Here is a 27183-nt window from a genome sequence, read left to right on the forward strand (position 1 = left end):
TACATTCCAACTTTTACAGCATCCTCTTAAAATCCTCCAGTCTGACCTTTCCTACAGAAGAACAAGAGATCAACATTTTAAGTCTTCGACTTCGAGGAAATTATTACTGATACACAAATGCCTTCTGAAAGCTTTTGCAACTGACAAAATGTACTGAAGATGACCAAGAGGCCCATGTGTTAGGATACATTTTCTGTTTTCCAACAGCACACAAACTCCTTTAAGGAAAAAAATAATAATCTTATCTGGACAGTCCTACTAGCTGGTCATCTGAAATGTGCAGTAATGCTTGTGGCTGACAGTCTAATTTGGCTCCACTATAAAAGCTTCCTCTTCTTCAAGCTACTGTCCTCCTGCTCCAGTCCCCTCTCGTCCCAGCCTGAGTTCCTCTTTGTGTGGTGGCTCAGAGAGCCACGCCTCTCCTGATCCCCCTTGGTGAAGGCCCTGATCTCCCTCCTGTGGCTGAGTGCCTCCCCTTCCTGGGCACATCTTCTCTCACTCGTGGAAGTATTGGTACTAGCAGCTGGAGGATCACACTGCATATGAGGTCTGTGGTTGTTCACAGCAGCTCCCTTGGCGGGGGCCTGCTGCCTGATACTGGTCAGATCCTGGTGACTTCCGGGGGAGCCTGGCTCTCCAGAGGGAGGCGTTGCTCCAGGATACCGGGGGCTCGAGGGCTGCAGCTCACAGAGGCACTTCCCTTTGGCTTCACAGCCCAAGCCCATCTTCCTAAGCAGTCGTGGGTCCCGAAGCCAGTCCTGAAGGGGTGGCCTTTCAGGGTCCTTTGCAGTAACAGTGACAGTGGCTTCTTTGGACTCAGAGGGTGAGGGGTACAGGGAAGAAGCAAGAGACATCTTGGCAAATTCACTGTCTAGCTTGTTGCTGGGCACTCTGCCCTGGGGTCTGGACACCTCTGGGGTGATAGCAGGAGGGTGAGTCAGACTTCTCTGCAGTACGGGCCTGCGTTTCAGAATCTTCATTGCATCGTGTCTATAGTTTTTGTTGCAAGTCTTAATAATGGCACCACGCTTCTGCGCATCCTGAATCAGGTGGTTCCAATGCTGGTTTTCCTTGAAACAAAGAGAAGGAAGAAAATTACATCCCAAAGAAACACTCATATGCTTGGGAAGCAGAGGTTCCAGCTTTCACTTCTGAACAAATAGTAAGTATACTTTCGTGAACAGATTCTCAAGAATCCATTACTTTTCAGACAAGGCTGAAAGGAAAAATAAGGTCGAATACAAAACTATAAAGCCATGCTGCTAGAACAGAACACTGGGAACCACCTCTAAGAAAGTACTTCCATCATTTTACCACTGATACTCAGGCCACGTGGTGAATTAGCTGTCATGCAAATCTGTACCAACTGCCGGTAGCCTCATGTAGCTCTTTAATCTTCAATTAAATAAAATTAAAAATTCATTTCCTCAGTTGCACCAGCCACATTTCAAGTGCTCAGCAGACACATGTGACTAGGGTTAGTATCCTGGACAACACAGACACAGAAGGGCTCCGTCATCCCACCAAGTTCCCTTTGACACTGCTGACCCTAGAGTCTTGCCTGTCTCCGGCCAAGGCTAACATTCTGGAAGAGGAAGGCTTGGTTTCAGAAAGCTCTAACTCTTGAGTGCATGCTGACTGTTCTAGAAAGAGGACCACAGCTTGCATCAAATTCCCAAAGGCTTCCAAAACTCCCAAGGGCTAAACCATCTTAATCTGCTGAGATAACTATTCCAAAGATGTCGTCTCACTGGTGTCTCTTTTCTAGAAGAGCTTAAATTATGAAAAGCACATCTAAACGGAAAAACAAAACAAAAACCCAACTCACGCATCTCTCCTCTCTTCCTTTTAGAGTTTCCTCAGCAATAAATTGCTTCTTTACAACCATCAGAACTTAGGCCTCTTTAGACAGAAGAAAGAGAGAGTATGAGGGAGGAAAAAAAGACAGAGACTGAAGGAAAGAGAAGGAAAGGATAGCTCCCCTCATGGGGGCTCCTGCACTATTCATGAAGGTGGGTAAGGGTATAGCAGTGAAGCTGCATACATAGTACTGACCTGCTGTGTGACCTTGGTCAAATCACTTGACCTCTCTGAGCCTGTTTCCTCACTGTAAGGTATGAATAGTATTTTATTTAAATGACTCTAAAATGTGCGTTGAAATAAAATAAAATAAATAAAATGCACTTTATTTTCACATTTTACCATTTCTGACTTTAGGGTGCCTCTAGGCCAGACAGCAGTTTCCATGTATGTAATCCTGGAGGAATTCATGGCTGGGCGACTACAACCGCTTGACTTTTAGTCAACAAACCACTTCTAAAAAGAATGAGTCCTGGCTCTTGCCTGAAAAATCTTTCCACAGACATCCTCTGATAAGACAAGAAAGTACCAGCACTACAACTTGGAGAATGGAGATCAGAAGTTGGAAAAAACCCCGGGACCACAGTGGGGCCCTCTCATGACACGCCTCTGACTGCACAGGGAATGGTTCGAGCGTCAGCAAGGGTACATGGGATGGTGAATGGGGACGACCAGAGTGTTAGTCTGAGAGTGAGATGCTTTCAGGGGTATCTTAGTCTACCTATTTTGCTGTTTTTCCTAGGTATGAACAAGAGTGGTATGACACTGGGTTGGCCAAAAAGTTCATTCAGATGCTACAGAAAAAAAAACAAATGAACCTTCTGGCCAACCCAAAAAAATCTGTCTAAAGTCTAAAAGAGTTCTTTCAGTCACTATAAGACAAAAATTCTAAGTGAAAATAAAGTGTCACAGTTCAATAGTGGAGCATAAAATAATGACGCACATTATATAACTATTGGCTTCTTGGATTTGATAAACTATGGTGGCAATGCAGACCTCACAGGGCCTTTTAAAGTAAGTCACGTAAATCAAGTGCACGGTACGGTGACCACATGCATCAGGAAGGTGCATGTAAGCAGTACCAGGCTCAGATCTCCCTGACTCAGGAGAGCTCTTGAGAGTCCTACCCTGTGGCTGGAAAGCAGATGTAAAGCAGATGGCCTTGCTGCTATTTCTGCCAATTCTACTGCACCTAAACTTGCTGTTTAATCCAATCCCTAGATCACAAAAACAGTTCTGAGAAGGGGCTATTAGTCTTGATTTCTCAGAGGAAACCGAGTGCCTTAATCACTGATTCTATCTCCATAAGGGAAACTGGGCTGAAAAAACAAAACAAACAAACAAAAAAAAACAGGCTCGGGAAGGGGGAAGCCCAAGGACAAATACGCAAGTTGGATTGCGAAGTCCAAATGATAAACTGGAAGTTTTTCTACTCTGTTCTGTCGGTCTCTTTTTGTCACACTGGCTTCCCAGAGTGAAGATAATAATGTCTATACTGCAGCTAGACGTCAGTGGTCTTCAAATCTGCGTGACGGTGACTCTGGGGCTCACAGAGACTTACTCGGGGGGTTGTGAGCACGTTTTCTGGGAATCAATGTCCAAACCTCAGCTTCCAAACCCCAGTTCCCTATGTCCTCCTGGGGCTTTTCTGCCCTTCCACTCCATCCTTCACAACCACAAGTCTCACCTGTCCCAAATCTGACCACAGGGCACACAGCTAGGGGAGGTAAACACGCCTGGGTGTCAAATAGAGGGGGTGGTAAACAGAGGGGTGCCCATGAAGGCTCCTGCAATCAGGGCATCTAAGAGACACAACTCTATAAACATTTTACTTTTCGGGTTTGAACATTATCAAAATTCAACTGTGTGAAAAGAGTAATTGTTAATATGTTACTCAACTGACAAGATATCATTTGTTAATACTCAGATCCTTATGGTCACAGGAAAAATATATTTTTTTAAAAAACTCTTCGAGGTAACTATACATTCATAGGAAGTTACCAAAACAGTCCAGAGGTTCCACACACCCTTCACACAGTTTCCCCAAATCGTTATGAAAACCAATTCTTTAAATTTTCAAATTTACATGTAAAGTTTTTGTGGCAGAAAAGCCTAATAGTCATATTAACAGAAAGCCTTTTAATTATGAAAATATATAAACTACCCCCACTGAATTTTATCCTAAACAGTATAAATGGCAATTCAATTTTAAAGAGCAGAAAGAATAGCACTGCTCTCTATTCCACTGGATATATTTAAGAGTGGCATAATGGATTTATTTTTAATAGCTTTCTTTTAAAATGTCAAATATTTACAATACATTAGAAACAAAATCTTTATCAACACTTAACGATGAAACATTTTCAATATAAACTTAAAAGCGGAGGATACACAGCTTTTAAACATTCTTTCAAGGGGGTACACAAACAACAAAGGTTGAAGACCACAAATCTAGGTAAGAGCTGAATGAGAAAGACTGTATTTGGGCGCCCTCTGGTGGAACTAACCAAAACAGGGGAAAATCCTACTGAGTTGGCACCTCTCCTGAGATAAAACAATGACTCTGTTAAATACAGAAATTAGAGAAACTGAGTTATTACACCTAATGAGGCAGGCAAATACATGCTTTATCTAGCTGTGGTTCACCAAATTAAGCTGTACTATTACTATTTGTCGACTACACATGTAAACTTGCCCCTCCTTCTACAGGAGTATCTGTACGCATGGATGAGCTCTGATGCCACTCACCCCTCAAGGGAAACAGCAAGCAGTGCTGCTCTAAGTGCCAAGACAGAAATGAAGATCCAAGCACTTTCCTGCAAATTCCCCCTCTCTCTGGCATTAAGCTAGGCTAATAGCCACATTTACTGAGTGTTTACTAAGTGCTAACCAATCTTCTAGCACTTTACATATATGGGTTTACATGTCTTCTTAACAATTCTACGATGTAGATACAATTTTTTTAAAGCTCATCTTGAGAGTACACTACGGATACCTGGGTCTTGGGCTAAGAAAGGGTGAGCGGTTTAGGCATTATAAAAGCTCCCAGGAAGAAGCTGCTGGAGGACAAAACAACCAGTGGGAAGAGGCTCATTATTGTTTGTAGCCTCAAAATCATTTCCATTTTGATGAAAAATAAAAACAAAACCTCAACCCGGTATCAGTCATCATGAGCAAACTCTGGAGTTCCCCGGTCCTCTAGAATGTACCTACCATCAGGGTCCTCAAATGTCCCAGGATGAAGAGGCTGTACTTGGCTCGTGTGATGGTGACATTCAATCTCTGCAAACTTGCCAGAAACCTAAGCAATAGAAGGAAAAAAAAAGAGTTACTTCTTTCTTCAGAAAGACTCGGCATGTCAGTGTAGGTGAGACACAGGCATTTCAGACAGCTTTTCTTGGGCTCCTGCTTTAAGCTCGTGGTGCAGGACCCGACACAGAAGCAATTCCCATTAAGGACAGCAAACAAACAAGAGGCCCAGTGCTTTCCTTCAAAGTGATGCATCTGTCTGTCGATTTCCTATTTTGACTTGGATGAGATATTGGAAATTTTAATGGTATGATTTTTAAGCCTTCAAAGATCCTAAAAATATGATAGTAGATCAATTATGACACATACCATGGAGAGGAGCATGCCCCTGCAAAATATACTGGATTCAATAATCTGTTTCACTCTTATCAAGTGAAACAACAGATTCACACTGTGACATGGGTTAATACACAAGGTACCAAGAGAAGCAGACCTAACAGTGGATCAACTTCACAACTTAAAAAAGAAACCTTCATGATATTACTCAAGTTTTTATATAAGAAAATAGAGCAAATGATGGTATTCTCTAACAGTGATTAAAAAGATCTAACTCTGGATCATAAACAAGCAAAGAATCAATGATGACAGTTACCCACCCAATTGAGCCTTGCATGGCATTTGCTCTGACACATGTAACAATAATACAGTCTTTCTCACGACCCTGGAAGGCATCCACGGTATCTACTTCTGCTGGCCTATTTACGAAGAGAGAAACATATTTGCTGAAAAAAGATAATTATTAAATATACATATTTATACAGTAGTATTTCTTACTTTTGTAGTGCTATCTTTTATAACTGGAGTAGAATTCACATAACACAGAATTCACCATTTTAAAGCACACCATTTGGTGGTGTTGAGTCCATTCACTACAGTGTGCAGTCATCACCGCTATCTAATTTCATAGCATGTCCATCACCCAGGAGAGAAGCCCTGTGCCTATCAGCCATCAGTCTCTATCTCCCCCTCCCCAGGCCCTGGCAACCACTAATCTACTGTCTGTCTCTATGGACTTTTCTACATGGGAAATTTCATATAAATGGAATCATAAAATATGGGACCTTTTGTGTTGGGCTTCCTTCACCTAGCATAATGTTTTCAAGGTTCATCCGTGTCGTAGACTGGTAACAGTACTTCATTCCTTCCACGACTGACTATTCGCTTGTACAGATACACAATTTACTTCTTACCTATGTACCATTTTGGGACATTTGGGTTGTTTCCACTTTTTGACTATCATGAATAATGCTGCTACGAACATTCATGTATAAGCTTTTGTGTGAACCCTTTCTCAATTCTTTCAGGTATGTACCTAGGAGTGGAATTGCTGGGTCACGTGGTAATTCTATGTTCAACTTTAGGAGGAACTGCCAAACTGTTTTCTGCAGTTTCTCATCAGCAATGTGTAAGTATTCTAATTTCTCCACATCCCTTCCAAAACTTGTTATTGTTTTTTTTTTTTTGTAATGACAGTCATCTTGGTGGGTGTGAAATGATATCTCCTCACTGTGGTTTTGATCTGCATTTCCCTCATGACAAATGATGTGGAGCAGCTTTTCATGTGCTTGTTGGATTTCTGTTTATCTTCTTTTGAGAAATGCTCTTCACATTCATTGCCCGCTTAAAAAGTTAGATTATCATTTTATTAAGTTGTATGAGTTCTTTATATATGCTGGATATGACTTGTCAGATAAATATTTTGCAAGTATTTTCTCCCACTCTGTGTGTTGTCTTTCACTCTTTTGATAGTGTGTCCTTTGAAACACGTAAGTTTTTAATTTTTATGAAGGCCGATTTACTTCTCCTTTGGTTACTGGTGCCTGGGTATCATATCTAAGAATCTGTTGCCTAATCTGAGGTCATATAAATTTACCTTTGTTTCCTTGTAAGTTTTATAGTTTTGTCTCTTAGACTCAGAGCACTCATTCATTTTGAGTTAATTACTCTATACAGTGTGAGACAGGGGTCTAAATTCATTCTTTTGTGGGTGGATATCCAGTTATTCCAGCACCATTTGTTGAAAAACTATTATTTCCCCAATGAGTAGGCTTGGCACCCTTGTTGAGTATCAACTGGCCATGAATGTATGGACTGATTTCTGGAATCTCACTTCTATTCTATTCGTCTATATATGTCTACCATTATGACAGTACCAGTGTTGATAGCTTTGTAGTAAATTTTGAAAGAGGGAAGTGTGAGCCCTCCAACACTGTTCTCTGTCAAGCTATTTAGGGTCTCTTGCACTTCCATGTGAATTTTAGAATAAGCTTGTCCATTTCTGTAAAAGAAGGTAGCTGGAATTTTGACAGAGGTAACAATGAATCTGTAGATCAACCTGGGGAATGGTGCCATCTTAACAATATTAAGTCTTCCGATCCATGGACATGAAATGTCTTTACATTTATCTAGTACTTTAAATTCTTTCAACAACGTTTTGTCCTTCTGTGTATGAGCCCACACTTCTTTGGTTACATTTACTCCGAAGTATTTTGTTCTTTATGATGCTAGTGTAAATGGAATTTTAAGAAATTTTCCTTTTCAGACTTCTCTAGAGTGTAAAGAAATACAACTGATTTTTGTATACTGATCTTGTACCTTACAACTCTGCTGAACTTGTTTATAAGGACCAGTAGTTTGCATAGATTTTTTTAGGTTTTTCTAGATGTAAGAGTATGCCATTTGTTTTTTTTTGTTGTTGTTGTTAGTTTTTTGTGTGTTTTTTTTTTTTTGGTTTTTGGATTTTTTGTGGCCACACAGCATGCAGGATCTTAGTTCCCTGACCAGGGATCAAACTCATGCCCCCTGCGGTGGAAGCATGGTGTCTTAACCACTGGACCACCAGGCAAGTCCCAGATTATGCCATTTGTTAAGAGACACTTTTACTTCTTCTTTTCCAATATGGATGCCATTTATTTCCTTTTCTTGCTTGATTGCTCTGCATAGAACTTCTAATACAGTGCTGCACAGAAGTAGTGCAAGTAGAGAGAGTAGAGAGTGGCATCCTTCCTCATCATAGGGGGAAAGCTTTCAATCTTAGCATCAAGTATGATGTGTTAGCTGTGGGTTTTTCATAGATGCTCTTTATTAGGTTGAGGAAGTTCCCTTCTCTTCCTAGTTTGTTGAGTATCTTTATCATGAAAGGTTGCTGCATTCAGTCACATGTCTTTTCCACATTTATTCAGATGATCACCATCATGTGGGGTTTCCCCCTTTAATACGGTATATCACACTGACTGATTTTCATATGTTGAACCAACCTTGCATTCCTGAGATAAATTCCACTTGGCTGTGGTAAATAATCCTTTTAATATGCTGTTGAGTTCAGCTGCCATTATTTTGTTGAGAACTTCTGCATCCATATTCATAAAGGATATTGGTCCATAGTTTTCTTTTCTGGTGATGTCTCCATGGCTTTGGTATCAGGGTAATAATGGCCCAATAAAATGAGTTAGAAAGTGTTCCCTTCTATTTTTTGGAAGCATTTGCATAGGACTGGTGCTAATTCTTAATGTTGGACAGAATTCACCTGTGAAGCCTGATCCTCTGTTTTTCTCTGTTGGAAAGTGATTACTAACTCACTCTTTTTACATTTAATAGGTCTATCCAAAGTTTCTGGCTTTTCCTAGAGTCAATTTTGGTACTTTGTGTGTTTCTAGGTGCGGAAACTTTTGAGTTAATGGATATCTAATATTTAATTTTTTTTTATTTTACTGTTGAGGCATAAAGGAGACAAAAACATGATCTTCACCCTATACATGAAGGCACTAAAAGGGTTAAATAATTTATTGTAAGTGAAAATGTGAATACATGATTCTCAGTAGAGTTAGAATTCAGATAACAAGTCATCCAACTAAAGGTAAAGGCCTGAAGAATTTCTCAGTCACTTCCATTGTCAAGTGTAACGGTGATGACATTTGAACTGGCAGGAGGCACTCCATCTGCAGGGGCTACACGTGTAACCACACTCCCTCCCAGCACAAGTCTATGGAGCCAGGGTCCTAGTCTCCTTGTTCTATACTACCAGGGTCTAAGACCACTCCCTAGAGTTAAGTTTCCTTTGCTTCTTTCCTTCTATCCCCTCTTTCTTCTTTTTAATTCAACAGAAAAACTCAAAATCTCTGTAAAAATAGAGATGCCTCACCCTTTTCTATCAAACTCTTTGTCCAAATCCTTCTGAATCATCGTCTTCTGAGCCTTGTAATGGGTTATTATGCCAATGTTTCGGAAAGTAACATCCCTTCTTCTGTCTTTCATAAGTTTAATTATTTCCATTACCAGTTTTATTTCTTGAACATTTACATATGAGCTAAATAAGATGAAAACAAAAAAATACAACACATCAAAACTAATAGCAGTCCAATTGCTAAGTTAAGTTCCACTTTGTTTTCCACTACAGTAAAGGGTACATAGGTAGGTTTCATCTTTATTCAGTCAGCAGTGATTCAAAGAGGCTGTTATAATGACCATTAATATTGTACATATGAATAAATATAAAAATAACTGCCCAGTGAAACACAAAGTTGTAGGAGAGAAAAGTGGTTCGAGTTACGTGATGTTAAGGCACCAGTTTCTTCACTTATTAAAACAGGGATAGCCACAGTGAGAACGAAAGTATTCATAATAATAATGAAGATATGACTAATGAATAGCTAACATTAAGGATTGACTATCTTCCCAACACTGAGAAAAGTGCTTCAGATGTACTACCTTCCTGCATTCCCCACCACAGGTCATGCAGATCATGCACCACATGACCGAGAGGATGGCAGCCACACGGACTAAATGTGACCCGGCTCCCAGAGATGAACAAACACGGGGCCCTACAGCAGGATCACGTCCTCTGTCCTTGATGGCCTCATCCTGCACTCCCAACTCATCTCCTGAACTACAATGCGTTCCCTCATCACCATACCAAATGCAACATGTGTGCACACTGGGGGATGCCCTGCACGCGCAACTTTATTCCCGAGGCTACCTTATCTGTCTCACTTTAAAGCCTTAAATATTCACTATTCTAATTTCAAGACTTACTATACGGACAAGCCAGTCAGCTAGCTTTCTTTTCCATACCTGAAAGCTTTATTTGGCCACCTCTCAGGCCAACTCTCTTCCCGTGACCATCCATCTCCATAATACTTATGCGGTAAACTCTCAATCCCCTGCTCCATTCCAACAGACCCCACTACAACTTCCACAGTCCCTCTGGAATAGCAAACCCCCAGCCAACTGCTCCGTATTTCTAACTTCTTAACTGAGGGGCTCCTCCTTCCACCACTATTAACTAATATCTTATTCTCATGGAGGACACCACTTGCTTTGCAGCTCTCTCTTGACACAGAGGTGGAATTTCTATTTCTTCATACGTCATGATGCAGGGGTGGCATTTCTATCTGTGCTAACAAATGCAGCCTCCGGGCTCCTCCTCCTTTATTCTCTCACAAGAAGCCCCGGCTCCTCTGAGGTGCTTGCTAATTAGCAACCACTGCTCCTTTTGTGCTGTCATTCACAAACCACCTGATTCACAATCCAACATGCTGGAAGTATTGTCCACCCTCTGCCTCACACCTTGATTCAACTGTATCTGTACTTATCCGTCACAATACTTAACCCAACTGGAACCATTAATCACCACGGTGATGGCCTGGTTAATGTCTGTCTCGCCTGTTAGACCACAGCAGCCTTGCACTGGGGCCACATCTGTTTTACTCACAGCTGGGATCTCAGCATGGATCTACTGAAGTGCTGACCGCATTTTAGGTAATATAACCCCCACTACCCAGTTAAGAAAAAAAAATCAAGACTGAAATATATAAAGACATCAGTAATTTATGATTGAAAAGGTGGAGTTATCAACCCAGCTAAAAGAAAATGATTGTGCACCGGCACTAGGCAGAGAGATTTATATGGAAAGTATTTTGAATTTAAATATGAACAGAAACAATATAAAAATTCTGGGACCATCAGTGGGGACTGAAGAAAAAGGAGAACTTACTCATTATCCTGCTTTTCTGAACCATCTTCAACATCAAACACGAGGTAGGGTTGAAATGGCCAGTCAGATGAACACCGAATGGTCTCTGTCATTCTACAAAAGAGCAGCCACCATTTAGAATGCAAGTTAAATTACAAGAGAAAATGTTTTAGAATTATTATTACTATTTGTTCTTTCTGTGGAAGAGAGCAAGGGAAAGTTAAGAGGACAAGAAGGACCTTCTTTTTAAATAAAATTCAATACTTGTAAATAACATATTTTAGTGAGAGGTAGCAGGTGAATTTCATTTCTATTCTAGTATTAGGGAGAATGACCCATGTAAATTAAAATATAACAATCATGATTGGAAAGTTACTCATAATACAGTAAATGAAAAATGCATGCTACAGTATACTATGTAGAGCATGGTGTGCTTTTTTCCTCCAAAAAAAGGAGAAAAAGTAAAAAAAAAAGATGTGCATAGTACAAGGACTGGAAGTAGATATAACAAAATGTTACCAGTGATTGCTTCTGGGTAATATCAATAGGGGTTGTGTTTATCCCTTTCTTTTCATTTATCTGCATTTGCTACAATCAATAGGACTTTTGTAATTAAAATTATTAAACCTTTGTGTTTTTAATAACAAGACCTAAAAGCACAACAAAAGAGCTATTCTTCCTAAGCAGCCAAACCTACAAATAAAACAGGTGAACATGCAATGAACAGAGCTCACCTATTTGTTTTCAAGTTCCTGTTATAAATGTAATTAGAAGGGAAGAGACATATGTCTGGGTGCATCCTGTACTGAATGGTAAGCTGTAAGACAGGCAGCCTGCCAATCACGTTGTGCTCCACATTCTCTTGCAGAAGGTTGTAGAAGCGGGCCATCATCGACTGGTCATAGCCATACTCCTGGGCCTTCTGAAAGGAGGAAAACAAAACAATAATCTGCAAGAATTCATGTGTACTTTTCCCACTATTAAAAAAAAAAACAATCACTGACCTCTCAAATGTACAAGGTATTACCAACAACCAAAGATTCAGAGAGAGAAGATATTTCTGACTCCAGCCCTAGAAAAGCCATGTAGCTTGACTACAAAAGTTAAGGTATTTTCCCCTTATTTAGAAAACCCACATACTGCTTATGAACGAGATGTGATCTTGTGAATGACCACAACTCTCGCTATTTTGGTGCTAACAGGGGTCACCTGAAAGAATCAATGATAAAAGCAGCAAAGAACTGTAACACAGATTTTAACAATTATTTCTGGGCTATGCTATCACAACTAGAAATAATGAATGCCATTGTAAATAAGCCTCTGAAAGACCACTTTCTTCATCCATCCATCATATACCAAGCAGCTAAAATTTCGGGTGCTGACAGTCTACAGTGAAGATCAAATGTCACAGAGCTTACATTCTAGTGGAGGACACAGGCAACTAAGTTGATTTCATAAATCCAAGAAAGGGTTACAAACCTGTGATCTGAAACACAGTGACTTAATTGACAAACGAAGAAAACTGTCTTAATGTTATCACAGTCGTGCCTTGGGATATACTTTTCAATGGTAGCATCATATCAAGATTCAAAAAGTATTACGTCTTAAATAATCTAGAAGCAAAAAATGTGCTCTGGAAAACCCACTAGGATGATGCAATCTTTATGAGTGACGTTGACAATATGAGCGTTGAAGATGTATGTGCAAAGTTTTAATAAACCTGTTTCACAAACTATCAGAGTGGAGAAAACAGGCGTTACTTCTTATTTATATTAGTTATATATGTGATTATTTACATATGTGATATTAAATAGGTTTCTATAATTAAAGAGAATATTTTTAGTAGACATTTGGCAATTTCATCTATACCCCCCAAAGTTTATCTATTCAAGTTAGCTAAAAAACCTCATTTATTTCACTCTGTGAAAAAAGAAAGAGGTTTATATGAGGTAACACATCTACTTCCAGAAAAAAAAACTGAGTCCATCCTACAAAATGATGGAGATTTTTATGTTTTGACATGAACATATATCCCTGATCTATTTACTGACTGGAAAAAAGGTAATTTGGTACAGACTGATTCCTCCACCTTTAAACAAGGTCTAAACCTACATACAGGGCTTCCCTGGTGGCACAGTGGTTGAGAGTCTGCCTGCCAATGCAGGACCCAAGGATTCGAACCCTGGTCTGGGAAGATCCCACATGCCACGGAGCAGCTGGCCCCATGAGCCACAATTACTGAGCCTGCGCGTCTGGAGCCTGTGCTCCGCAACAAGAGACGCCGCGATAGTGAAAGGCCCGCGCACCGTGATGTGGAGTGGCCCACACTTGCCACAACTAGAGAAAGCCCTCACACAGAAACGAAGATCCAACACAGCCATAAATTAAAAAAAAAAAACCTACATACATATACACAAATTTATACATTCCCTATAGCCATCTGACATTCTGAATCTAGTAACTTATTTACTGTCTGTTACCCACTAGAATGTCAGCTTCATGAGGGCAAGGATTTTTTTTTTCTTTGTGGTATGCGGGCCTCTCACTGTTGTGGCCTCTCCCGCTGCGGAGCACAGGCTCCGGACACGCAGCCTCAGCAGTCATGGCTCAGCCGCTCCGTGGCTTGTGGGATCTTCCCGGACTGGGACACGAACCCGTGTCCCCTGCATCGGCAGGCAGACTCTCAACCACTGTGTCACCAGGGAAGCCAGAGGCCAGGGATTTTTGTCAATTTTCGTCACTGTCATGACGCCAGAACTTGAAAACAGTGCTTGAATTAGCCTGGCACTCAATGAACACAGACTGAAAAAAGTCAACACACTCATGCCCACAAACTGTTCAAATACTCACTAAACTGTTCATAGTACTTATCCCTAGGGTTAGAAAGGCATGCTGAGAAAATTAACTTTGTAATTATTTTCTGAATCTTCTCAATAAGCCTCTATTATTTTTGCAACAATAAGAAAAGCCCAAATGGATTTTTCTCATTTCTGCTGTTTTTAATCAATCACCAAAAGAGACAGTGAAGTTGAGGCCTATTGACAACCCTTTTCACTAACCACGTGCTAAGGCCCTTCAGGAAGTTAAATCAGTAGGTTTCTGAAATACTGCAACTATTCAAAGAATGCAGGGCAGAGCTGGCTCCTCCTAGGTCTCCACAAGCAGAACCCCCCACAGCAGCTCTGTCCTATGGACAAGGTTTTCACTCAGGGACATGGGTGCTCCTAGGCTACTCCCTTGAACAGTCATGCACGAGTGTTCAGACGTCAAAGAACTGCACTATCATTTTGATGATTCCAAAGTCAAAAACAATACTAACCAAAAAAACCTGCTTTCTTTCCATAACGTAACAGAAATGCTGTGAAAATGGTCTGTTCTCTGGGACAGTTTATGCAGCCACTACTCTATATTTGTACAAATAATCTATGTATCAGTAAAATGCTCAAATTTCATTAAACTTCAAAACCGTCATCTAGACCTATGAAGATTACCCAAAACATCTGAATCCTGATTCTGCTGTGCATTTCTAGGAGCCATCTTTAGTGAGATTTAAGAAACGAAGTGAAGGGAACCACAACTTTGGTGCTCATCTTCCCACAAGCACAGCCCACAACCTCTTTCCTTTCACCACCTTCCCTTTCAGAGGATGTGAGGGACACCGGCATTTTCCTGTGCTATAGGATACAGAATCCTAAAATTGAAAACGTTACTGTAAGAATAATTTCTCTTTATACTGTTTTCCTCAAATTTGCACATATTGAAAGATAAATCAGGAGGTTGGATTCTATTCCCTGCTTTTAAAGTTTTTCTTTTATTATTGTTTTGGTGTTTATGTTACTAAAATAAATCAGATACAGCCCTTAGAACAGCTGCACACTGCCTTTCCCAAAGGAACAGCCCACTGCACATGGGACATCCTCCTCCTAAACTTCTGGTCTGTGACACTCACACTGCTCCTGTCACACACACATAAGCACATTATGAACAAAGGAGCATTTCCGGAGACTTTCACTATGAAGGCTCTCAACAGTGGTTCTCTTTTCTCAGCCATTCCCTATTTATCCTTGCAAATAAGAGATGATGATCCAAGAAAGACCGCCCCACCGCCCCCCAAAAAAAAAAAAAAAACCCAAACAAGCCCCTACCACTTTAAAGCAACACGAATGTGAAAAAACATACCATAGAAATGACTGTGGGAGGGAGCTGCTTAGGATCTCCTACAAGGATGAGCTTGTTGCAACGATGTATGAGTGGAGTAAGAGTTTCAACTTCACAAGACTGTCCGGCCTTGGTAAGAGAGTACAGAATGGAGACATAATCAGAATTATCTCTATTATTTATTTATCCATATACAGTCTATCCAATTCACAAGTGTCCTAACCATTCAGAAACATACAGTTTCTCCTTCTGCACCAAAGATCAAAAATAAGAACTTCCTTTGGTTAGAAAACAAAACAACAAAAACATTCTAAACGCCGAAGCGGGGGAAAAAAACCCACACACGTTTTGAAGTCAGCCACCACTCAGGTGCCACTACCACCTGGGAAGCAGCCCATAAGCAAGAAGGGCCATGTCATGTCCCCAGTTTGTCTTCTTTGTCCCTGCTGGGCACATGCCTGGGGGGACTGTGTGTGTGCCCCACCCCCTCTCTCTTCCTTGCTCCTCAGTAGGCCGCTTCAGTTGCAAGACTCAAGCTTCTTTTCAATTCAATGGCATTTCCTTCAATTATTTCATCACTTCCATCTTTTCTATTCCTTCGTTTTGGTGAATACTGGATCTTGGATCTCCTGGATGGGTTCTCTGTACCTCATTTTCCATCTCTTTTGTCTTCTGGCTCTACATTCTGGCAAACAGTAGGTACCCAATAAATGTTTGCTCAATGAATGAAGTAGAAATAAAGATGTTAGCTGAAAATACGGTGGCTCAGAGCTGTCCAGAGTTATATTAAAAATGCTTCAAAAGGTCACCAGAGGGCTTCCCTGGTGGCACAGTGGTTGAGAGTCCGCCTGCCGATGCAGGGGACACGGGCTCGTGCCCGGTCCGGGAAGATCCCACATGCCGCGGAGCAGCTGGGCCCATGAGCCATGGCCGCTGAGCCTGTGCGTCCAGAGACTGTGCACCACAACGGGAGAGGCCACAACAGTGAGAGGGACACGTACCGCAAAAAAAAAAAAAAAAAAAAGGTAACCAGAGATATCCCAAGCAGGAGCTAGAATAATCCTTGGGAGGGATTTTATGAAGAACAATCCGGAATCTCTAAGACTACAGTCCCGATACTGAAAAAGCAATTTTCATCGTGGTGGGTCATTAGCAGCGTATTTCAACATAAGAGAATACATATGTAATGGCAGGTCAAAATCAGATGCAAAGACCACTTTGTCAACATCTCGGCAGCCACTCTTCATCTAAGACTTACTCCTTACTCCTAGCAAAGCTGTATGGCCGACTGCTTACTGACCTCATCAACAATGACACAACTAAAGGGGACACCCCCTTGCCCACGGAAAGCAGCCTCGAGCAGCAAACCACCACTCGTGCTCAGTGTGCAGCAGATGATGTGGGACTCTAAGATGATGATGTTCTGTGTCTTTTGTGGGCATCCTTGAACCTAAGAGAATAAAAGTTCATCAACATTCAGTTGTATATAAATTCTTAACTACACTTATTATGTGGCAGAATAATGTCTAGTAAATGTTAGGTAGGAACCTCAAGCCTAGAAAAGAGAAGAAACATTCAAGATAATCAGAAGCCACCAGAAAGAACACTTTGCAGTGGAGTCTAATCTCAGAACATGAGTTAATAATAAGCCCATTAAGAAAAATTTATTCAGGTTTAATTTGGTCGAAGTGGATTACAATTCTTACAGCCTGACGTATGAGGGAAGGTATCAGAATAAGCAAAGATTAAGTAATTCTACTGAGTTGTGAAGCAATTATCTGAGTAAAACCAGGATCAGAACTAAGCCTGAACATACACTTTGCTGTTAGTTTTTAAGTATGTAATATTGTTCTTTTATAAGGGATAGTACCAACAAAAACGCCTGTGAAACTGACAAGCATTCTAGCTCCACAGTGGAATCCAACAACCTTGGTCCAGACTATAATGGAATAAACTGTGATGGAGACTAACTGTATGAATGACACCTCACAATGCATATCATTCAGTGTTCAAATTAATAAACTAGTACTCTCATCATAGATTCAGGTAGCCTATCTCCCCTCCTGAAAAAGCTGTCGTGAATCATCCCTGAACATGTGATAGATTCAACCATGGATGCCAAGGCATGTATGTGAAGAGAGGGTGGCAACTGTGGCCTTCTGGTGCTCACATGTTAACTGTCACATACCTCTCCTCTCAGCTATCTAATGAGTAAAACTGCCAAGGACAGTTAATTTAATGGCCCACAGAACAATGTGATCAGCGGCAAAAACCATAATACTGGTAAACATGGACTTCATCCTTAAATGTGGGAAGATTAATTTTGGGCTCAGCTTAAAGTTTTAATAAAAAGCTTTCCACATAACTTTTGATTTAAATAAACAAACTGCTAGTGGAAATACACATTAAGTTCAATTATATTTATTTAGCCACACAGAGAAGGTCAATAATACATTCAAGAGGAAAACTTCAGCTCAAAAATACAAATACCATTACCGGTTGAGTATTACCCTCTCTTTCCCTGACCGCCAATTCATTTCATTAAGGGCTGCATGCTGGTGATGGGGTACACACCTGGCTCATTCTAGCTTTGACCAATATAAATGTTAGTTGATATTTTTATATCCAAAGAAAACTGGGAAAAGTTATACATGTTATAGAAGGATTTTTTGTGATCAGAAACAAGTAAAAGGAGTGTATGCTTTCAGAAAAAAACTGAGAAAAAAGGTGCTTATATTTCTTGGGCCACATCCCAGCCACTGTCACTCTACCTGAATTCAGATGTGTATTTTTTTTTCCCTGTATCTTCAAATAGTTACTTATTTATTTATTTATTTGGCTACGCTGGGTCTTAGTTGTGGCATGTGGGATCTTCCCTGCAGCGTGTGGGATCTTTTAGTTGCAGCATGAGGGATCTTTTAGTTGTAGCATGCGGGCTCTTAGTTGCAGCACATGGGATCTAGTTCCCTGACCAGGAATCACACCCACACCCCCTGCAATGGAAGCAGAGTCCTAACCACTGGACAGCCAGGGAATTCCCCCAAATTTTTAAATGTAATTGAGAAAAGACCACAGGTTGTCTGAACTATTTCATAATTTTAAAAAAGGAAAAGTAATACCAGTAAAGTGCTACCGGTGAACTACTTACCTCTTTAATTTTAGAAGAAAGCTCCTGCCTTTCTTGTGAAACTTTGGCCATTTTTTCATCTAATTCTTGCCTCTGGAAAAAATCAGAATGCCATCATTAAAATTAAATTAAGCATTTTAAAATGCTTTCCAATGGACTGCCTCACATTTCAAAAGGGTGAGCCAGTACTTTACCAATGAAAAACTGATTCACCCAGTGTGTTTTCTCTATATCAGTCTTTCTGTATTGCTGTGTGTCAGAGTTTAGCTAAGCTACTCCATGGTACTGATGCCCTGGCATCCATTTTGTTTGGCCAAGCAGCCTGCAGAGACCCCAACTAACACTAGGCCCCTTCACACACATGCACGCCCTAGATGGCAGCCCGTGGAGTCACCGGCCCACCAGCCAACATAAGCTCTTGTGATCAACAGTCTCCTCTGCCATCCAGTGCATTCCCCTTATATGCCCTTTAGATAAGAGACCCTCTAAGCTACTTACCAAAACCCTGCTCTTTCAGTTAAAATTGGCCAATCTAGCCCTAGCCTGGGAACCCCAAAGTACTCCACGCATGGACTCTGATAATGACATGTGCGCCAGGGCCTGCCTCTCTCTGTCTGCACTCTCCCTTGACCTGCCTGTCATGCCCCACGAGACATGCCTTATACCTTCCTCAAGACCTGTGAAAATAAACTTCTCTATTTCGCTTTCTCTTGTGGTCTGTTTTTAAACATCAGCTCATTGTCCAGCAACCCGACAACCAGCACCCCATGCTTCAATCAGTAGGTGCTAATTTGATAAATTCTTTTATTTTTTGTGGCCCCCCTGTGCAGCATGAGGGATGCTCATGAGGAACTAGGGTTCCCTGAGCAGGGATCGAACCTGAGCTCCCTTCAGTGTAAGTGCAGATTCTTAACCACTGGACCACCAGGGAAGTCCAATAAATTCTTAATAGTGTGTATGATTCAGTTCTGTTCAGAGTACTGCAGGTACGCTTTCTGCTTAAGCAGGCCAACCCTTGGGGCATCACTTACGTGTTATCTACTCTGCCTTCATGCTATTAACAGTGGCGTTCAGTGGCTAAAACACACTGCACGTGGCCTGCAAAGTCTAAAATATTTACTATCTTGTTCTTTTAAAAAAAGTTTAACCCCTAATGTAAGGCATACCATCTCTGTGTACATTTTTGTACACAAATTATGCTATTCCACAATGAAAGAATGGCATCAAATACTCACCAACTAGTTTATCTATGAGCTTTTAAAAAACACTGATCAAGACATGTTTAGATACCTGTAGTTCCCTTCCACCTCGGCATAAAGCACGCTGGCGAGAAAGTTCATCTAGTTGATGATCTAGAAATTCCTTTCTTCTGTGAATCTCATGAATATGAGAAGGTAAGTCTTTTTCTTTAAAAAAAAGATAAAAAGCTGTTGATTCTAACAAATACACACATATGCATACAAATGAGAAGAAAAACTAGCTTTCAAAACTAGACTACTTCTAGGGTCTCCAAATTACCTTTAATGCCCATGCCATTTCCTACCATACAAAAAGAAACAGAAATCAATTTATATATACCTTTATTCAGTACTTACTCATTCTGTGGTTAACTTGGCTGTCCAAACTGAATTTTAGGACCTCAGTATTAATACACTTTTCTGGACCTAGACGTACTAAATTTATATCTCCACAGTTTCCTGTTGATAGAAGTCACACTTAGAGGTTAATAAGAATGCTGTCAATTTCTGTACATAATAATTATTTCTAAGCAAATATATTAACAATCAGAGAAAGGAACTAACATGAACTATTAATCAACCAAATACCTGGAACTGCGCTAGAGGTTCCACACACATTCTTTTAGATTTGCTTCATAAGAATCCTATAAGGCAAGGATTTATTTCCACCTAATAAAAGCTACTGAGGTTGCACAAGCAGTACACTGCAGAGTTGAGATTCTATTACACTAATGCTTCTCAAACTATGTTCTATACATCACTCCATGGTAAAATGTATTTGGGAAATGGCGAGTGAAAATAAAACAAATTTCTTGACCATAGGATATTTCGAAGATGAAGACTTTTCTCTATTAATGCAGGTCTGAATTCCCCAAACAGAATCTTACAGGACCATCAAATGCTTTTCTGCAGAATACTGAGAACCACGGTTTTGAAACACTGTTCCACATCACAATGCCACTCCAGGATCTAAGGGACACAAGATGCTGGAAATTCTGGAATATGGTAATTCCAAAAACTGTCAGCATCATTTAACTGGTTTATTAACCACATTTTAATTTTAGGTTAGCACATTTCAGATATTATTTAATCTAAAAGTCTCCCACTGCTTCACTGAACTACTAAACTATAGCAATCATGCAGCGTTTATTAGCACTTATCCCAATCTGACACATCACATACTTGTTTGCTATCTCCTTCCACTGAATCCAAGTCCCATAAGAACCAGGTTTTGTTTTGGTCACAGCCTAGAACCACAGCTGGCATGTAAGTACAATAAACATACACTGAATGAATAAATGAACTCATTATACAGCTGTTTACACATATTTTTGTTCCTAGTTCAGCTCATTCTTCTAAAATTTGAAGCCATCTTCTCTGACCAACATTTACTTGAAGGTGTCAAAATTGCTAACTTGTGTTTCTACCAGAAAGGTGGATGAGATTTATAGCCACTATAAGCATCTAAAAATGCTCCAGAAATTAAAACAGACATCCTTTAAATTGCAGGGTGAGCTCAGAAGGATGTAAGAGAAATTCCTAGGGGCCAAAAACAAAGAGAAAGGTGATAAACAGAGGTGAAAGCCCCTGAGCTGCTGTGGCTTCCCTGGAGGGAACAGGGTGAGGGCTGGTCACTCTCTAGATACTTAGGTGTTTGTTTTTTCATTTACATACAATCAAATGCAGAGATTTAAAAATCCTTAGTTCTACAGAGTTTGACAAATATCTACATCAGCAAAACTACCATTCCAATCAACATATAGAAATTTTATAATGGGGGCTTGGATTTTAACGTCCACTAGAAAGCAAGAGGGCATGGAAGAGGTGGAGGGATGAAAACGACATGAATCTATCTTGGCCTGGGCTTAGCTGGGAAAAAAAACTCTCTTCTAGGACTTTCCAACTACAGGCCCATGCCACATGTGGACTTAGAGCCTAAACACATAATACAGAGAATGACAAAGGTGACCCAACCAAAATACAGTTGAGATTTAAAAAATGAGAATACAGTGAACAATGTTATACCAATATATTTGAAAACCTAAGGTGAAGTGGAGATTTTTCTTGAATAATATGAATTAGCAAAACTCACTCAAATGTAGAAAACTTGAATAAACCAACAATTAAAGACATTCAGCACACAGAAACTTACCCATCTGTCAAAAAACAGACAAAAAACAAACAAACAAGAAGCCCCCCAAAAAACAACACTAAAAACAAATTAACCTTCAAGTAATAGGTAATTCCCTGTCATATATGAAACATCCCAAATAAATGTCTGTATAAATTCTTTTTTTTTTTTTTTTTTTTTTTTGTGGTTCACGGGCCTCTTACTGCTCTGGCCTCTCCCATTGTGGAGCACAGGCTCCAGACGCACAGGCTCAGCGGCCATGGCTTATGGGCCCAGCCTCTCTGTGGCACGTGGGATCCTCCCGGACCAGGGCACGAACACATGTCCTCTGCATCGGCAGGCAGACTCTCAACCACTACGGCACCAGGGAAGCCCTGTATAACTTCATTTTTAAAGTCTGTATAACTTCAATACTAAAACCAAAGATATGACAAAGAAAAATTATAGGCTGCCGTCAGTTAAAAAAATCAATAGCAATCCAGCAATGTGGTAAAAAAATAATAGTACACAACCAAGCAGACCTTATTCTAGGAATCAAAGATATTTTCAAATTAGTAAAGCATTGTAGGGAATTCCCTGGCAGTCCAGTGGTTAGGACTTGGCACTTTGACTGCCATGGGCCTGGTTTCAAACCGTGGTCGGGGAACTCAGATCCCTTAAGCCTCAGGGTATGGAAAGAAAGAAGAAAAGAAAGAAAAGAAAAGGGGCTTCCCTGGTTGCGCAGTGGTTGAGAGTCTGCCTGCCGATGCAGGGGACAGAGGTTCGTGCCCCAGTCCGGGAAGATCCCATATGCCGTGGAGCGGCTAGGCCCGGGAGCCATGGCCACTGAGCCTGCGCGTCCAGACCCTGTGCTCCGCAACAGGAGAGGCCACTACAGTGAGAGGCCAGCGTACCACACAAAAAAAAAAAGGAAAGGAAAGAAAAGAAAGAATGAAAGAAAGAAAGAAAAGAAAAGCAGAATTCCCTGGTTAGGACTCTGTGCTTGCACTGCCATATGGTGAGGGGGAGGGGTATATGAATGAAAAAATACTGCATGCAGTAAAATTCAACACCCATTCATTAAAAAACTCTAATTAGGTGGGGACTTTTTTAACCTGATAAAAGCGTATATACCAAACCCCAGGAACAAACATCACACTTAATGGTGAGATGTCCAAAGTATTTCTGTAAAGGACACCCAGGACCACTGGACATAGTGAAAAGAAGCAAAAATGAAAGTATTGAATAAGAAGAAAAAAGCCGTCTTTACTGACAAGAGATGTCATTTTCTCTCTAACAAAAATATTAAAAATCCAACCTAGACACTACACTTGTGCCACCTTCGTCCCAGCCTTCTCGTGTTGTCAGCCCACACCTGAAAAAGGGCTTATTACCCTCCCTCAGGGAAAGGAAAGTGAAAACCACGCGGGAACTGTTCTCGGTTGTATAATTTGATACAACTACTTTGGAGCAGAACCGGGCACTATCTAGAATCAGCACAAATCCTTCAACCCAGCATTCTCATTTCTAGGTATATATACACTAGACCAGTGTTTTTATAAACTCTTTTGACCGTGATCTGTAGTATGAGGTACACTTCACATTGAAAGCCAGCACACTCATACCTCACCAATAAAACAGGTTTCACAAAACAATACTTTACCCCTCACTACCTACACTCTAATCTTTTCTGTTCTCTTCTGTTCTATCTTATCTTGTGTAAGTATGCTGGTTCTGATCTCCCTAAACTGATTTCACAATCCAATAACTGGTCACAAGCCACAGTGTGAAAGCACTGCCCTAGCAGCCTGTATGAATACTCAGGAGACGTGAGTAAGAACACAGTACTCCAGTGTACTCCCTTCAGCTGCTGTACAGTACAACACAATACAACTCAGTCACTGCAGTAAACGTTTTCATCCTGCACTGGAGAAACAGGCACAAGTACAGGAATTAAGTTTGAAATAACAAAAAAAAAAAAAAGGGAAAGAACTTACATTTCTATCAATGGATAACGAATGAACTGTGCACTCATAGATGAGACACCCTATAGCAGTTAACATGAATGACCGTATCCATATACAGCGATACATAAAGTCATAGTTCTCACAAACATAATGGTGAGTAGAAAAGTTGCCGTTCACAATGCATTTTCAGTTTTAAAAGCAAATGACCTCTAGATGTAGCTAATACATGTGCAATAAAAGGGGAAATATGTGTGATCCCTGCGAAGACAGACGACACATCCTGGCTGCTCCTGCAGCTGGTGTGGCCACGGGACTAAGTTCTGGCCAAAAGGAAATAAGCAGAGGTGCTACTGGCAGCGTCTCAGAACTTTCCTTAAAGCACAGCTAGTATATCTGTCCCTTTTTCCTTGCACTTGCTAGATGGGACTACTGGAGCTGGAGCAGCTGTTTCTGACCATGAGGTGCACTAAGGAGTGGGGGGGTCCCACGTAGTGCAGCAACAAGGTAGAAAGACCCTAGGTCTCTGAACACTCGGAAGTAGAGTCATCACGCCAGTATCATCCCTCAGCTGCCCATCTCTGGGCTTCTGAGTAAGAAGGAAATAAACTTCTATCATAGTTAAGCCACTGTAGTTGGAGTGTCTATTATTTGAAGCCTAATTGAATCTTAACTGATTTAGGTCACTGCCAGGTAACATCAAGGAAAATAAAATTTGCTTAGGGAAGACGAGATACATGTGCTTAGAAGAGCAGCCCGACCCAGAGCCATAACCACGCCACTCAGGATGGCTGGTGTGAGAGGAGGTGTTAAGGTTAAGTGCACAGAAATGACTTTACACATTCGCTCAAGCATTCCGAATCCTCGGTGGCAATGCTCTTCAATCTGTCAACTGTACTGAAAAGACTTGTCCCTGTGGTATACTTTACATCTCAACTCCTCAGCTTCTCCGCCTATAAAATGTAGATAGGTTATTTATTGCATGGCTCAGAGGATTACTCTGAGTACTGACACATAGTGAGCACTCGGTAACCATAAGTGATGACTGCTCTAGCTTTTGTGTCACTAAACATCTACTAAGTCCCAACTGAGTGCCAGGCACTGTTCCAGGCACGGGGGTTACTACAATGAACACATTTTTAAAAGCCCTTGCCTTGGTGGACCTCGTTATATTCTAGCTAGACTGAACCATCCACGGTTCTCTGGCTTCTGGTCCTTTTTATGTACAGTAAGTTCCACCAGAGTCCTCTCCCCACTTCACTTCCTCATTGCTCTTCCAAGTTTCATCTTAGATATCATTTCCTCTAAAAGTCTTCCCTAACCCCTACACAACTGAATCAAGGGCTGCTCTAAGGTGTTTCAAACGGCACAGGGCCTGGCACAGAATAAATGCTCCAAAATATTCAGTAAACAAAGCAGTAAGTACACATGGGCCACAGCCTCAAGTAGAAAAAATGACCAGAACTGGCTTGCTCTTTGTCATTCAAAGTTACCACACTAAACACTGAAAACAAAAACAAATGAAAAGCCCACATAAGTATCATACCTAAAGGATTCTTCTTGTCTTTACACTTCTCATTGAATTCAAGCATAATTTTTTTCGTAAGTTCATCAACAGCTGTATTGGAAGGTGCACACACAAGGACACGGTTTTGTTTGATTTTGGCATTGGAGTTCTCATCTGAATGCCCCCTCCTCTGGTTCGACAATTTGCAACAAATAAACAAACAAACAAAAAAACAAACAATACTGATAAGCTCTATTGTGCAGTGTTATAGTTCTTCTCTACTGTCACATATATTTGAAAGTTCCCCTAATAACTAGTTAAAAGTAAATAAAAGCACCTACATCTTACACTGATGTTAAAAAATTACTCTGGCTGGGAACTCCCTGGCCAACGAGTGGTTAGGACGCAGTCCTCTTACTGCCAAGGGCCCAGGTTTGATCCTTGGTCGGGGAACTAAGATCCCACATGCCGCATGGTGTGCCCGAAAAAATAAATTACTCTGGCATAAAATCTAACTTCTCTGAGCCTTACCTTACTATCCACTTATTTTATTCAATGTTCAATCCAAAATGTAACCCGGGAATACATTCAAGATTGTCTCCTGGGATTAGCCGTGACCTATAATAAAGCCCGAAGACCACTATTCTAGCCCTTAGAATTAGTTTCACACAAGATAACATTTTCTGTTCCTTTTATTTCTTATAACCTTCTCTACCTCTGCTACCGCTTTATCTGATATAGTTCCACACAGTATCAAAAAGATACACAGAAGTGAAGGGAAAAACACACTTTAGTACTTATTTACACGGTAAAGTAAAACAACATACTCAATTAAGGGCACAGATGCCCTCGTGCACACTCTACCTCTGTCAGTAGGCGGTACAGGAGGCCCACAATGGTTTTTGATTTTCCTGTCCCAGGTGGTCCATGAATCAGACAGATCTTGGCAACTGCTGGGGAGTGTTTCACCACGGCATATGCAGTTTCTATCGCTTTCTTTTGGTCTTCATTCAAATCTTTTAGGTAGGCAATCTATACAAAAGACACTAGTGAGAACGAGCGGTTCTTCCTGGGATGGCACAGGAGAGCGAGAGAGTGGAAGACATCTGTTTGAACTGCTGCTGACCTTTGTCAGACAGAAGCTTTGGTGGTGATCAGGCAAAACCCCAAAATGACCCTTAATCTAAGAACCACTTTCGCTACTGGAAAGAGCTACTGATGAGTCTACAGGCCTCAGTCCACCTACAACCACAACAACTATATTTTTATTTGTGATTCTTATAAAGATGATCACAATAAACTGTTTTGTACTTTTCTTCTTTTTATTCCGTGGTTCTTCCCATTTTAGTCAATCCTCTCTTTAGACAGTAAAAACATTCCAAGACTTCCTTTGCTAACACAAGTGATACAGTCAAAACAACAGGGATTTGGGGTCAGATCTGAGTCTACACCTCAGTTTCACTCAAAAGCTAGGTCTCTATACTCCTAACCTCTCTGGGCTTCAGGCTTTGACAATCATTAAATCTGGGATTCCTTAGAGGGTGAGAACTGACTGAGAAAATGCATATGAAAGTCCTAACACAAGACAGGGGTTCAAATAACATTCCTTTCCTTCCGCCTGTCTCTGTGTTAATTTCCTGGAACTTACACCCAACTCTTACAACAATGAGAAATATGTGTTCACACAAAAATCACAACTTCGTCGTCACACTGACAACAGTACCAGTCAATGCTCCACTGATCATTCAAATGCAAAAGTCATTCCATTAAACCTCCTCTTACTCCTGTATTTAATTACCTAACAAACAGTTAAGTAGGATGTTCACCTCACATTTTAATGCTGCTCTGCAAGCATGTTTTCAATTCCCTTTTGGACTCTACCTTTTTTCCTGAGGTAAGCTGACTAACTTAACACAAAGAACTACTTTGCAATATTAAA

The 27183-nt window shown here is 40.7% G+C and overlaps 1 pseudogene across 1 annotated transcript in view; it reads right to left on the minus strand.

Moving 5' to 3' along the window:
- Positions 1 to 317: 317 nt before the first annotated feature.
- The window catches only part of LOC308609625 (putative helicase senataxin), a 70478-nt pseudogene continuing 43612 nt past the window's right edge, over positions 318 to 27183 (minus strand). The window contains exons 13-25 of the transcript in view: positions 26109 to 26276; positions 25284 to 25434; positions 20021 to 20122; positions 19716 to 19831; positions 18447 to 18518; positions 16599 to 16748; positions 15320 to 15427; positions 11875 to 12062; positions 11162 to 11254; positions 9311 to 9475; positions 5766 to 5864; positions 5074 to 5161; positions 318 to 1070 (exon numbers count right to left, since the gene is read on the minus strand). The product of the transcript in view is annotated as a putative helicase senataxin (transcript). The remainder of the gene's footprint in view (positions 1071 to 5073; positions 5162 to 5765; positions 5865 to 9310; positions 9476 to 11161; positions 11255 to 11874; positions 12063 to 15319; positions 15428 to 16598; positions 16749 to 18446; positions 18519 to 19715; positions 19832 to 20020; positions 20123 to 25283; positions 25435 to 26108; positions 26277 to 27183) is intronic.

Source organism: Mesoplodon bidens (assembly GCF_964165515.1).
Source record: "Mesoplodon bidens genome assembly, chromosome: Y".
In the NCBI taxonomy this organism is placed as follows: domain Eukaryota; kingdom Metazoa; phylum Chordata; class Mammalia; order Artiodactyla; family Ziphiidae; genus Mesoplodon; species Mesoplodon bidens.